General features: G+C 42.3%; 1 long non-coding RNA gene across 2 annotated transcripts, besides 1 other annotated feature; it reads right to left on the bottom strand.

Moving 5' to 3' along the window:
* Positions 1-353: 353 nt before the first annotated feature.
* Positions 354-5,510, bottom strand: Gm33189. Of its 2 annotated transcripts, none has more exons than XR_867675.1 (3): positions 5,209-5,510; positions 1,832-1,924; positions 354-887 (listed from the first exon to the last, which is right to left on the bottom strand). It is a non-coding gene; the product is annotated as a predicted gene, 33189 (long non-coding RNA). The 2 variants fall into 2 exon arrangements; XR_376137.2 differs by lacking the exon at positions 5,209-5,510 and adding an exon at positions 4,579-4,716.
* Positions 7,261-11,362: an enhancer, noted in NCBI's record as "VISTA enhancer mm1018". NCBI's record gives its function as "enhancer in: heart[5/7]" and the evidence as "EXISTENCE:transgenic organism evidence [ECO:0001131][PMID:17130149]".

Here is a 13,258-nt window from a genome sequence, read left to right as displayed (position 1 = left end):
CTTGGGTTTAATGTAAAAAATATTTTAATACATTAAACACATAAGTTCTCTCATATTTTGATTCTCTCTTTGCCTCTATTTTCACGAGTCTTTACTAGTTAAACAGTAGAAGGACTCTCAGCTAACAACTTCAAAAATACACAAATGGGGGGGGCAAACAACAACAACAACAAAACCATCCTGGCTTCCTTTCTCTTTTTTATTTATTTATTTATTTATTTATTTATTTATTTATTATTTGTAAGTACACTGTAGCTGTCTTCAGACACTCCAGAATAGGGAGTCAGATCTCCTTACGGATGGTTGTGAGCCACCATGTGGTTTCTGGGATTTGAACTCCGGACCTTCGGAAGAGCAGTCGGGTGCTCTTACCCACTGAGCCATCTCACCAGCCCTGGCTTCCTTTCTTATCATCCTCTGTCACTGAAAGCAACAAAGGCGCTTCAGTCATCGAAAGCTGTTTTCCTGTTTTCCTCCTTCACTGAGGCTCAAAATTCTACCAAGACTTTCAAAGTGAGTCAGAAGTCAGTGGAAGCAAGCGAAGGAAAGGCTGCCATGATTTTCAGACTGCGTTTCCCCCACAAACCTCTGAGCTTCAGAGACATCTCTAGGGTAGTGCAGAGGTATGCAGAATAACCAGAGATAGATGTCGTCTATCTCAGGATAGATCCCTCCTCTATTCTCTAACTTAAGGAGACTGAGGTTTGGAACTCGGGGAATTATCCTGGTTCAGAAGGTTGGTTCTGTGACTCGCTGACAATTCGTATGTGATGTATTTGCTAACTAGAAGTGAAAGGGAAAGTTCTGTTCCAAGTTCGGCAGAGCGTTGTGGTCTCATGACAAGGGTGCATATGGACTCTTGAGTGTAGCCCGCCAGCTTTGTGTGCCTGGAACAAGTGGACTTAAGGTTAATAAAGCCCTCTGGAATTTTAATTTCTAAAACATTCTCGTGCATATACATAGGTCATTAAACATACCAGCCGATTAGAACATGGCACTATCAGGCATGATCCAAACAATGGCGCTTGTTTCACACACAAAATGCTCAGTAGACAAACTGGGAAGGAGCCGAGAGCTGTCATTTCATGACTTCATGATTTCCACAATGGTCTCAGTACCCAAAGGCTTCCCTCTGACTAAACCACCCACACAAAATCTTTCCTGTTTACACTGGAAAAGGATGGTATTTATAGTCCTGTCCTCCTTAGCAAATGAGCCCAACATAAAGCCTTCACAGTAGCATACACAATACCTTTTATTTGAAAACCTTTTAAAAGTAGTTATAGCTTTACAAACCTGACACATGGTGCAAAGAAAAAAAATTATACCCAGACATTTGGCTGCTATAAACACATTTCCATTAAGTGTGCTGGAACCTGAATAAGGATCCAAATTTTTGTGGATGTTACACTAACTCTGTGGATGTTACACTAACTCTGTGGATGGTACACTAACTCCCAGCCTTCTCACCCACAGAACGGACATGGAGACTTCAGGAGTCCCAGGCCTTGTTTTGTTTTATCTTGCAAAATTGATTCTCCCTGTGACTTAGATTTCAGAGCTTCATCGAAGACACTGTTAAATACGAGCAGGAGTTTGTTTCTGATTTCTTAACAAAAAAATAAACATCTCCTAACACAGTAAGTGAAGCTCCTTGGCCATTTCCCTTAGATAAACAAACTGCCTACAGCCGAAATGCCCAGAAACATCTTTAATGGCTCCTAACCTGTCAAAGGTCAACTGGCTTGAGTTTGTTTTACTTTCTTCCCTCTGTGGGAATTTTTGAAATCACTGTTATCTTTTAAAAAGAAGATTCCGTGTAGTTCAGTACCTTGGGAACTGTGGGGGCTTCTGTTCTGGTGCATATGGCGTTTTGCTCTGCTCTTCTGGGGGACCGATGCTCACAGCGTGGTTTCGGTGAATGCTAGAATGAAGGACATTTGAATGAATCTGCTGATGATGCTTTTCTATCTCTAGCACATCCCCAGTTCTGCAAGATATGGCTGAGTCCACATCACAGTAGCAAGCACAGGTGGTGTTGTTGAGTGTTAATTTCAGCCTGATCCTTACTCTCCGTCAACACACTTGGCAGCCATGCCTCTGCCTTGCTATTACCTGGTAGAAAATTTCAAAGCCACTGTCAACTGCTCAAAGCTACGTTTTGCCTCTGTTGCTTTTGTGGTTTCTGGGGCTGGAGTGTGAAGCTCCGCTTACTTACAGGCACCTCTGTGGTCACACCAGCTTCTATGCAGAGGCTTTTACAAGTCCTTGTAATTCACCCCTTCGCATAATCCTTTTGCCCTTAAGCTTCTCTCCCCTTTAATCATTCCATAAGAAAGCAATCCTAACTGTAAGCCGCAGTTAACAATAAATGTAAGGTATCATTACTATACAATTTGACTAAGTAATTAACACGAACCAAACTCGTTCACATTCTTTGACACCCAATAATCCAGGACAGAATAGCAAGAGCGGGTCCGGGTTCTTAGCTCCCAGCTCTCTGCTGCTGTCTAAAAGGAATCGCATGAGGAAATTACCCCTGTGGTCACACCAGGAAGGCTCACTCAATGAATGACACAGATGGGTGACCGGGGTAAAGGAGCTCTCTAAATCTGCTCGAAGAAGTCAGGGTCAAAACAAGCAGAGAAAGGAAGAAATTTTGAACCCTCAGGCTTCAGCAAAATCAGATTGGATGAAGCAGAAGGTGAGCCACGAAACTGGAGAAGATGGGACAAAGTATAAAGGGACAGGCCTGCCTGCCGTCTACGCGCTAATTGCAAACAAACTTACCACACACACACAAACGCAGAGAGTCATACATGCATGTGTACAAGAACCAATCACCTGAATGGAGCTATCTGCCTCCCTCTCTCCCCCTGACCCCAACTTGTTTATTTAGTTCTTTAGCCTTTTCTACTATTCTCCTTACTCTGAATAACAAGACCTCAAGCACAATTTTGCAGACAGACCCCCTCCCATATAGCACAAAATGCCTTTTTTCATATCCTACATTAATTTATGGCCATAGTTCAGCTGAAATTTCTAGGAGAGATGGGGGAAGTGTCTTTCTTTCACTGTGTTTTTTCTTTTCTAGTTGTGTGGGTGATGGGGATGGAACCTTTGCACGTGCCTCTACTATGAAGTTATATCTGGGATTCTCTTATTTTTCTTGTTTTTCTCTTGATGGCAGACACATTCCAGTGATATAAAAATGTAGACCAGTAATCCCATTAAAATACATTTGTATTATGACTTTGTTCAAATGGCCTAGATGAGTTTTTCATTTGGACTACTGATTACTTATTAGATAAAGAAAACCCTTAGGGAGACGTGAAGAGCTGGGGGCTCATTGGGAAACATTAGAGTCAAGTGTAAACAGCGAACACATGAAGCAGTTCTTTGACGAAGAATCATAGCTAATTAGCACTTGGGAGGCACACACAGCCTGGCAGGTCTCTGTAGACTCAAGGCCAGCCTAGTTTGCAGAGCAAGTTCCAGGCCAGGCAAGGCTATGTGGTGAGATACTCTCTCAAAATGAATACATAAGTAAGTGAGTAAATAAATAAATAAATAAATCTTATGTCAATGACCTTTATATAATCTAATGTATTAACTGGGGGACTCCAACATGTACACCCCCTCATTCTCTTAGGTGCTTTGCATGTAAACAGCTCATTTATTCTTCAAAAATGCTAATGTAACTATGAGATGAGAACTATTATTATCTATGTATTCATAATTTATTAATCAATAGTAAGGTTCTGGGTTCAAACCCTAGTAGTTCCTGTGCCCTGCCCTGCTCCAGCCCGATTCAAAGAGCTTTGTCCTCCTTGGTGAACTTGCAGCATTTAGCTAAGCCATTTTCCTAGTCTCCATGGTGTCAACCCTGTTGTCCCCAGCAAAGTGATTCTCAGACTCTCCATGAAGCTCAGGATCATCAGAATGGGGACGGAAAGCCAGGTGTGCGGCTACGTCCTTATCATCTCAGCCCTTGGAAGCGAAAGGATCAAGATAGCACAAGGAGATCAATAGTTCAAGACAAGTCTAGGCTGCATAGTAAGGCCCTATCTCAAAAGCACAAACAAAATCCAAACAAACCCGAATTAGAAGACCTAGCAGCTCCTCTGGTATTGTTCAGAGCTGGGTACTAAAACAAGGTGTAAAGGCCGGAAACCTTCAGAGGTACTGACAATCGAGCTAAGGCAATTATTCAAGGGCCAGACCTTGATCCCAGCCCTGGTTACTGGAGTAACAGAAAGCAAACATAACAGCACTCACTGGCCTCCCAACGTCCCTGTCACACACATCCCTGTCCCACACAGTCAAGTGGTCCAATGTTATTGATCTGCATGACCTTACTGGTCAAAGATTACTCTCAATGGTTCTTCCAAGAGACACAAAGCCCTCAGGAAAGAGCCCCCACCCCCACAAACTGGCTATCAATCACAATCCCACCTTAGGCTGTCAGGAAAGAAAGGGAGTAGAAAGGGTCACATTCGGGTTTACTTTATGCTTGAATAAAACAATAAAAACTGAGGGAGGACCATCAGAAGCAGAGACTACCCTATCCAAGGTTACCTTGGGAGTAAGTTAGGGAGACAGGATTCCAACACAGGCAGCTTGGCACCGCAGCCCAAGGTAGAATTTCACTGCTACAGCTTTAACATAGACAACACTTGGGTGGAGAAAGTAGAGCCAACAATCCCAGCCGTTGTAGACCAGTGAATGCCCACATAGTCATTCTAGTAATATTCTGGGTATTTTGTGAGGGTGCTTTCCCTGAAAATGACATTTAAATTGGTAGATTAAGCAAAGCAGACTGTCTCCTAAGTGTGAGCGGGCCTAATCCAGTCCGTCAAGGGCCTGAACAGAACAAAAGGGCTGATCCTTCACCTAGCAACAGAATTCCTTTGGCCTGACTGTCTGTCTCTACACTGAGATAGAAGCTCTGCCTTGCTCTCAGGCCTGCCAGCTGCTGGACCAGCTTTCTAGAAACCAAGGCTTCAGACTACTCTGGAGGCACACCATCAACTCTACTAGGTCCAAGCTTGTCATGTCCCCCGAGCCTCTGGATTTGCCAGCTTCTACAGACTTCTGGACCTACCCTTGATAAAGCGTCTCTTCCTGTACGTGTTCGTTTTCATTTCCTGTTGCTTTGATAAACTATTTTGAGGGGAAAAAAAAAAACTTAGAGGAGAAAGGTTTTACCTTAGTAACAAGTCCAGGTTATACTCCATCAGGGCAGGGAAGCACAGTGGTAGGAGCGGGAGAGAGCTAGTCACTCTATAGATGCAGTCTCACTCTGTATGCGGAAGGCGATAGACGTGAACCTCCCGGGACTCTGCTTCTTTTCTCCGTCTTATTCCCTCCATTTCCCAGTCCATGAAATGGCACCAGCACTCAGGGTGGGACTTCCCACCTCAGTTGCCCAGTTAAAAACATCCTCACAGGTAGGACCACAGGCCAGCCTAATCTAGACCATTCCTCAGCGAGATTCTTCCCAGGTGACTCTAAATTGCACCCAGTGGACAAGGCTAACAAGTTGTTATGAGAAATAGACCCGGATGGTTCCATTTCTATGAAGAACCTTTAGGAACACAAAGCTCTGTCTACGTATGCCATGGAGAATGGTGGCTCTTTACTGAGATTCTTGGAGTTGGCCAAAATGAAAATGACTATTTTACCGTTATCCTTCCAAAATGTAAAAACAGACTGCCTTGTGTTACAACTTACAATTCTGGAAGTTTTTTTGATGTTCACATAAAAATTGATTTGAGATTTAATTTCCAAATGATCAACCTAAATTTTTAAGAGTTCAGCAGTTAGCATTCATATCTCAATTTAGTCATGTAACAAACACCCTAGCAGTAAAATAAAGATCTGCTGTGGTCCATGAGAGCTTGTTAAAATGTGGGAATAATTTGGGATTTTTGGTTGTCATTCTTCTTTACATTATTTGTAGAAAAGGGAGCGGCAGGAAAGAGAGAGGGAGGAGAGAGGCAGAGAGAGAGGAGGAGAGAGGGAGGGGGAGTGGTAGGAGGAGAGGGAGGGGAGGGAGAAGGGGATGGGGAGGGAGAGGAAGAGAGAGAGAGAGCCTGCACCATGCTGCACATGTGGAGGTCAGAGGACAGCTTGCAGAAGTCAGTTCTTTCCCACCATGTAGGTCTCAGGGATCAAACTCAGGTCATAAGCCCCAGCAGCAAACATCGTTACATGTTAAGCCTTCTTGCTGGTCCATCAGTACGTCATTTTAAGGGATAAAATGATTTGTTTTTGTTTTTTGTTTTTGTTTTTGTTTTCCACCTTTGACTGTGTACTTTCTCTGAAACTCTCTCTACTAGTCTGTAACTTGATTTTGCTTTTCTACTCAAGTAGTAGGACTGCTCTGCCCCTTCCTTCTGAAGCAAGTCTTGGTTCCCCTCAGACTTCCAAGTTTTATTTGCAGGTCGGATTCCCATATGAGCTTTGGGACTTGATTTTCTTCCTTCCTTCCTTCCTTCCTTCCTTCCTTCCTTCCTTCCTTCCTTCCTTCCTTCCTTTCTTCCTTCCTTCCTTCCTTCCTTCCTTCCTTCCTTCCTTCCTTTCTTTCTCTCTCTCTCTCTCTCTCTCTCTCTCTCTCTCTCTCTCTCTCTCTCTCTCTCTCTTTCTTTCTTTTAAGTTATAGATCTATGTTTTATTTCCTTTTTGTTGTATATTTTCTTTATTTACATTTCAAATGTTATCCTCCTTCCCCAGTTTCCCCTCCACAAACCCCCTATCCAATCCCCCTCCTCCTGCTTCTGTGAGGGTGTTCCCCCACCCACCCACTCCCACCTCACTGCCCTGGCATTCCCCTACACTGGGGCATCATACCTTCACAGGACCAAGGGCCTCTCCTCCCATTGATGCCAGATAAGGCCATCATCTGCTACATATGCAGCTGGAGCCATGCAAACCCCTTCAGGTCCTTCAGTCCTTTCCCTAACTCCTCCATCGAAGTCCCCATGCTCAGGGGACTTGATTTTCAACTGAGAAATCTTATTTTTGGGATCTGTTCACTCACATAGTTAATTGATTAAATATATAATCTCGTGTTGAAATAGCATCAGAAATGCCAACAGCCTGTGGTTCAGTTTCTTTTATGGTTAATTCAGGATAATCTATTCCTCCAGTTGATAAACAAGTTTTGACACAGAGCATGTCCATTCCTACTCAGTGTTCTGAGGTCTTAATTAGATGAATGTCTAGCTATTTCCTTTACTTTATGGCCCCTTAAAAAATTGCCTTTTGGAACATGAAGATTAAATAAATCTCAATCAAAACATTAAAAATAGAACTCTTTAGAATGCAAACTAATATGTCTATGGCTTCCTAATGTAGTTAATCCTCTAATACAATAATATTTACAAGCTAGAGCCTCATTAGGTATAATTGCATTCGGTTTTCTGTTTTGTTAATTGCATCAGGGGAGCTGGTGAGATGCTCCAGTGGGTGAGGTGCTTGCTTTGCCAGCATAAAGACCGGAGTTTTCCCATTCAACTCTAACCCCAGCACTGAGATGCCCCTTAACAAGAGACAGACAGATCTTGAAAGCCCACTGGCCAGCCAGCCTAGAAAACACTGTGAACTTGTGGTTCCGAGAGACATCTCCTCCACCCAGAACCCACCCCCACCATCTGAAGGTAATGAGGTGGAGAGCCATGAAGGCAGACACTCCATGTCCTTCTCTGACCTCCACAGGTGCACACAAGGGCACATGCCTCCTTACACACATGTGGATGCTCACTTCACTCTCCATACACCAAAAAATTAAGCCAAATTAAAGCATCTTCTTAGATATTAAAACATTTATGTTCCTTCCTCCCAATAACACACACTCAGTACAAAAGGATTGCTTCACATAAAAGAGAGTAATAATTGGAGCCAATTGTCAGAACGGCTTTAATCATTGTGGTTTCTGGAAAGATAAAAGTGGGGGAGAGTGTTCCTCTGTGTCATTAAATAGATGCCTTCTATCCAGTTGGTTGGACCCACAATGGATTTCTAAGATGTCTTTTCTGAATTAGTAATCACCTTTGTAAAATTATAAGCATATGTAAATGCTTAACTGATGATTGAATGTAGATATCTAGTCTTTAAAACAAGTGCCAATTACTACTAAAACTTTCCCGTTAAGATGCTGACTCATTTGAAATGATCTGGGGAAGGGAGCAACTGAACAAAATAGGATCCCTTATTGTGTTCCATGAGTGAATTTAAATGATAAACTTTTCTTTTGCCTCTACTTACATGGGAGTTACATGGAATTCTGAAGGCTTCCATCTTCAGTGCACTCTCATTTCCCAGGTCACAAATTTCCAGGACATGATTTTTCTTTATTAGCCTTTAGACTCTTTTTACTTTCTTCTCTGGGAGCAAAATGAAGCCTCTGTGGAGCCCAGCATTTTTAATCCAACATGTTGTCTCCCCTTTCCCCCACCCCATGCAGTTTGTTTGATTTCATTTGTGTGACAGACTTGCTTTTTGTTTAGTTTCTTTTCCTTTCATTTTCAAGTCCCAAGTAATAACTGAGTAAAATGCTACAAAATTATTTAAAACCATATTTGTGTGTGTGTGTGTGTGTGTGTTTGCTGAGTTGTTTGGTATAGAGTTCTATCAAAATAGGGAAATAGATTTAATAGTTACACCAACTTATTAGCCTAGAGACACAGTACTCTATAAGTTGCAATGAACTAGATCTGGTATTGAGGGGGAAACCAGGTCTGTGCTTTCTGTTTAAAAGGACAAGTTTGACTACTGAAAACATTAAAACCTAGGAATGGAGGACCTGATTCAGCCACGTTTTAGAGTCCAGAGGGAGAAGGAGTTTGCAGAAAATATTAGCATGGTTTGAGTATAGCTTGAGGTTTTCACACGCTTCATGACAGGTTAGTGTTAAGCACAGCGAGTGATAGACTGTTCACAAGATAAGACCCCCTAGAAACACTAGGAGGAATGCTCAGAGCACATTGCTTCCCTTCAGTTATCTACTCTGACAAGATTAGGGGGCCTCTGGGGACTTGGTATTTCTCTGCATTGAACCACAAGTCAGATTGCAAACCATGGGATTGAGAGCACACAGAACTACTGCCCCCCTCTTTAAAAAGTTAATGGTATATACAGATTTGTACAGTAAAACAAATCATTGCTGGCTGTCAGAGATTCAAGAACGAAGGGTTAATTCAAGTATTTGCAACTGCCACTGTACGTTAGCGGCAGAGCATCTGAGGTATACCAGAACACGTTTTTAAACTGTCAAGTAGCTTCCAGAGACAAAATACCCGGGAGAGGAAGTACTCTTGCTACGATTCCTTCTCGGTGTTTCAAGGACGAAGCAGAAGAGTCTATATGGAACCACGAACAAGCCTTGAAACAATTTCTCAGGTAAGATGCAGTACTCTGACTTTACAGGTACAAAAGCTGGCTGTTGGTTACACAGCACATCATCTGGTGTCCAGCCACGGTCGCACTGACTCCTTACTCTCTGCCTACAAATTTGCCCAGTCCCAGATCCTCAAAGACAAATGTGTGCTGCTGAAAGAATAAGAGCCTGTTTGACTTAGGGAGGTGTCTTGGTTGTACGAGTGGATAGGGAAACACTAGACAACACAGGATGGGCTAACTACTCTGAGGTAGGATTGGCTAAAGCACGGGGATTGTGGGGGGGTTGGAGGTGACTGAGACCAGTTTTTTTAAGTTGGGTTTTTTCTTTTCTTGCTCACAGATTTCTGAGAAGTGGCGATTCAGCCCTTCCTGCCTATGGCCATGTCTGTCAGACTAGAAAGCACAAATGAATTGATAATACGTGTTTGAGGGCCAAACTTTTTGCTAACATCTATGACTTCTGCCTGTCCTCACCCAGACACCAAGTCAGATAATTCTTCTGATTCCAAAAAGGCCAAGTGTTAGAGGTGGGAATAATGGGAATAATGGCTTCCTGGAGGAAGGCCGATGGAGCTGTGCATCCATCCATTTTGAACTTTGTGCTGAGTGAAGATTGGCCATGGCAGAGGATGCACGCTCTCATCGAATGTGAGTCAGCTGGAGCTTTGATGTTTCAGTTTATAGAATGTAAGAGGCACATGTCTGTAGCCTGTAAAAACTATATAGCATATACCAGCCCCATCAGGAGATTCTTCTTGCAGTAGGTAGGAATGAGCACAGAGATCCACAACTGGACCGTGTACCGAAAGAGAGAGACTTGGGAGCACTCAGTCCTAAATGTCTTCATCAACCCCTTCCTGCAAAGCTCAGGGATCTATGTGGAAGAAGAGGCAGAAAGATTATGAGAGTCATAGGTGGCTATGAGTTCAAGGAAACAGAGTCTCCCAGATACAGCAGGACTGATGCACATAGGAACTCATGGAGACGGTGGCCATGTGCACTGGGCCTGTACAGGTTCAAGCAAGACAAAATCCCAGCACTGAAAAGGAAAAATGGCCATTAAATCCCAACCCCAACCAAGAAGCTGTTTGCAATTGATTCCTTTGAGGATACTGGAAATCAGCTCTCTGAGAGGAAGGACTATAGGGTGTATCAACCACACGCTGGGGCAGGCCCTAGGCCCAGGAATAGTTAACCAACACAAAACAGACTCTCTCTCTCTCTCTCTCTCTCTCTCTCTGTGTGTGTGTGTGTGTGTGTGTGTGTGTATGTTGTGGACTTTTTGTTTTGTTCTGTTTGTGCATTTTTTTGTTTCATTAGTTTTTGGTTGGTTGGTTTAGTTTTATGTTAGTGTTTTTTGTTTCTTTTTGAGAGAAGAACATGAAGTTGGATACATAAGAAGGTAGAGAAAATTTGGGAGGAATTGGGGGAGGGATAAATATGATCAAAATATATTGTGTAAAAAATTAATATTAAAAGAAATGTATAGCTCAAGATATTTCATTGTAGAAGTGTGAATGCACTACAATAGTGCATTGTCTATAAGAGGGATTGAGTTTGAGACCCCGGCTTGCTGTCTTAAAGACAGAGCTGCAGAAGTATAAAACTGATTTAATACTGATAAGGGAAAATTGTCGCCCCTTTGCATAGCTAAGCAACCACTGTTTTTGATTCTCATTTCTTTAGGTATTTTGGCTAGTGCTTTCCTTTCCAGTCCACATGTTTTGTGTTCTGTCTACAAAGAAATTTTTCTCTAACAGCTATTTCAAATTACAAGGGTTGTGCATGTGTGTACATGTGTATGAGCTTGGACTTTTCAGAGTTGCATGGATATAATAAAGACGTGCTCTCTGTGTGTGTGTGTGTGTGTGTGTGTGTGTATCTGTCTGTCTGTCTCTCTGTGTGTCTGTGTGCACAGGCCATGACATACACAGGGAGGTCAGAGGACAACCTTGGCTGTTGGCAGTCTTCAGGTTCCACTGGACAGGGTTTCTTGTAGCTGACCCACAAGTTTCATGGCATTGGGTGTCAACTTGGGACTGCTCAGATTGTAAATGGACAGGTCTTACACATGTTGTGTGGGCTGAACTTAGTTCTCATGTTTGCTTAGCAAGTGCTTTACTCACCAATCTTCCTAGCCCTTATTTGTGCTTTTATTATAGTTATTTTTTCACATGACTTGCATATATTAATGATAAATATGTCAAGTGGCTTTTTTATTGCAATGAAAGAATTAATAAAATGTGTGCTTCTGCCAGAATAAAGTAACAAGGGAGAAATTTGCCTTCCATATTAAACAATTAAGCTTTGAGCAGTAAATCTAAACTGAGACTTTCCAGATGCTGAACATCTTTTCCCTAGTGCTGTTGTCCCATCCTGTGCTTCGGATCTGGAGAGTTCTCCAGAGGCCACATCTTAAATGCTTATTCTTCAGCATGGTGCTCTGGGAAGGTGATGGGACCTTGTACTTGGTGGGGTTAGTAGGAGATAATAGATCCCTGGGGTCTGGGAGACTTTAACAGGATTATAAAATATACCCTGTCCTGTACCCATTTGCTTCCAGGGGCTGAAGCCATAATGCTAAGTGAACCAGTGTTTCCAAGATGATGGTTTCAGGTATTTTGTTTCACAGTGAGAAGATGACTAACATGAGTCTAACAAACAAAAACAACACATTGGGAAGACAGAGCTCAGAATCCCGGGAAGCTAAAGCATTTCCTCTTATAGGATAGAAGCCAGTTGAAGAGGTTAGAACATGCCAAGATCTGCAGGGGTCAACTGAAGGATTTGGCTGAGTTCTGATATGCATATGTATGAGACAAGATCACCATTCAGAGCTTAGGAAAGAAAGACGCGTCTAGCAAACAAGAAGCTGGCAATTTTGTGTTCCCACCAGCCAGAGTGGAAAAGCCTTTAAGTACACAGGCATTGGGTACAATTCTCAGAAAGATATATCCTAATTAGGGAATAAGATAACTGAAGTCTAGTCTGAAAGCTTTTCTGGACACATACTACCAAAGCTAAGTTAGCTTGGAAGCATCAAACCAATTCCAAGTAGTTTATCTCATTTTTAAAGCCTAGAATATTTAAAGGAATATAGCAAAATACACAACAAGCTTTGCAATCAAAAAAACACTATGATATTCAAAGACAGAGGAATGCATACACACATATACTTGCATGTGCTCACATACACAAAGAAAACTCAGGAACATATACTATTCACAGATATGACAAGGTTATGAAATGAGATAAAAACTCATTATAAATATGACTTTCTTGCTCAAGAAAGTGATAAATGATATAGAAATGTAGAATACATAAAAAGATTAGAAATTTGTTTAGATTAATAGTACAGTTTATACAATGAAAAGTACACTTGATTAATTAGGTAATTAACAGTACATTGGACACTACAGTAAGGCCAATGAAGTTAACATAAATAGACATCTACAGAAATGATCCAAAATGAAAGCAGAAATTTTTTATTAGATATTTTCTTTATTTACAATTCAAATGCTATCCCGAAAGTTCCCTGTACCTTCCCCACCACCCTGCTCCCCTGCCTACCCATCCCACTTCTGGCCCTGGCATTCCCCTGTACTGGGGCATATAAAGTTTGTAAGACCAAGGGGCCTCTCTTCCCAATGATGGCCAACTAGACCATCTTCTGCTACATATGCAGCTAGAGACATGAGCTCTGGGAGTACTGGTTAGTTCATATTGTTGTTCCACCTATCGGGTTGCAGACCCCTTCAGCTTCTTGGGTACTTTCTTTAGCTCCTCCATTTGGGGCCCTGTGTTTCATCCAATAGATGACTGTGAGCATCCACTTCTGTATTTGCCAGGCACCGGC

Source organism: Mus musculus, chromosome 3, assembly GCF_000001635.26.
Source record: "Mus musculus strain C57BL/6J chromosome 3, GRCm38.p6 C57BL/6J".
Classification (NCBI taxonomy): Eukaryota; Metazoa; Chordata; class Mammalia; order Rodentia; family Muridae; genus Mus; species Mus musculus.
This window is presented reverse-complemented; position numbering and strand designations above follow the sequence as displayed.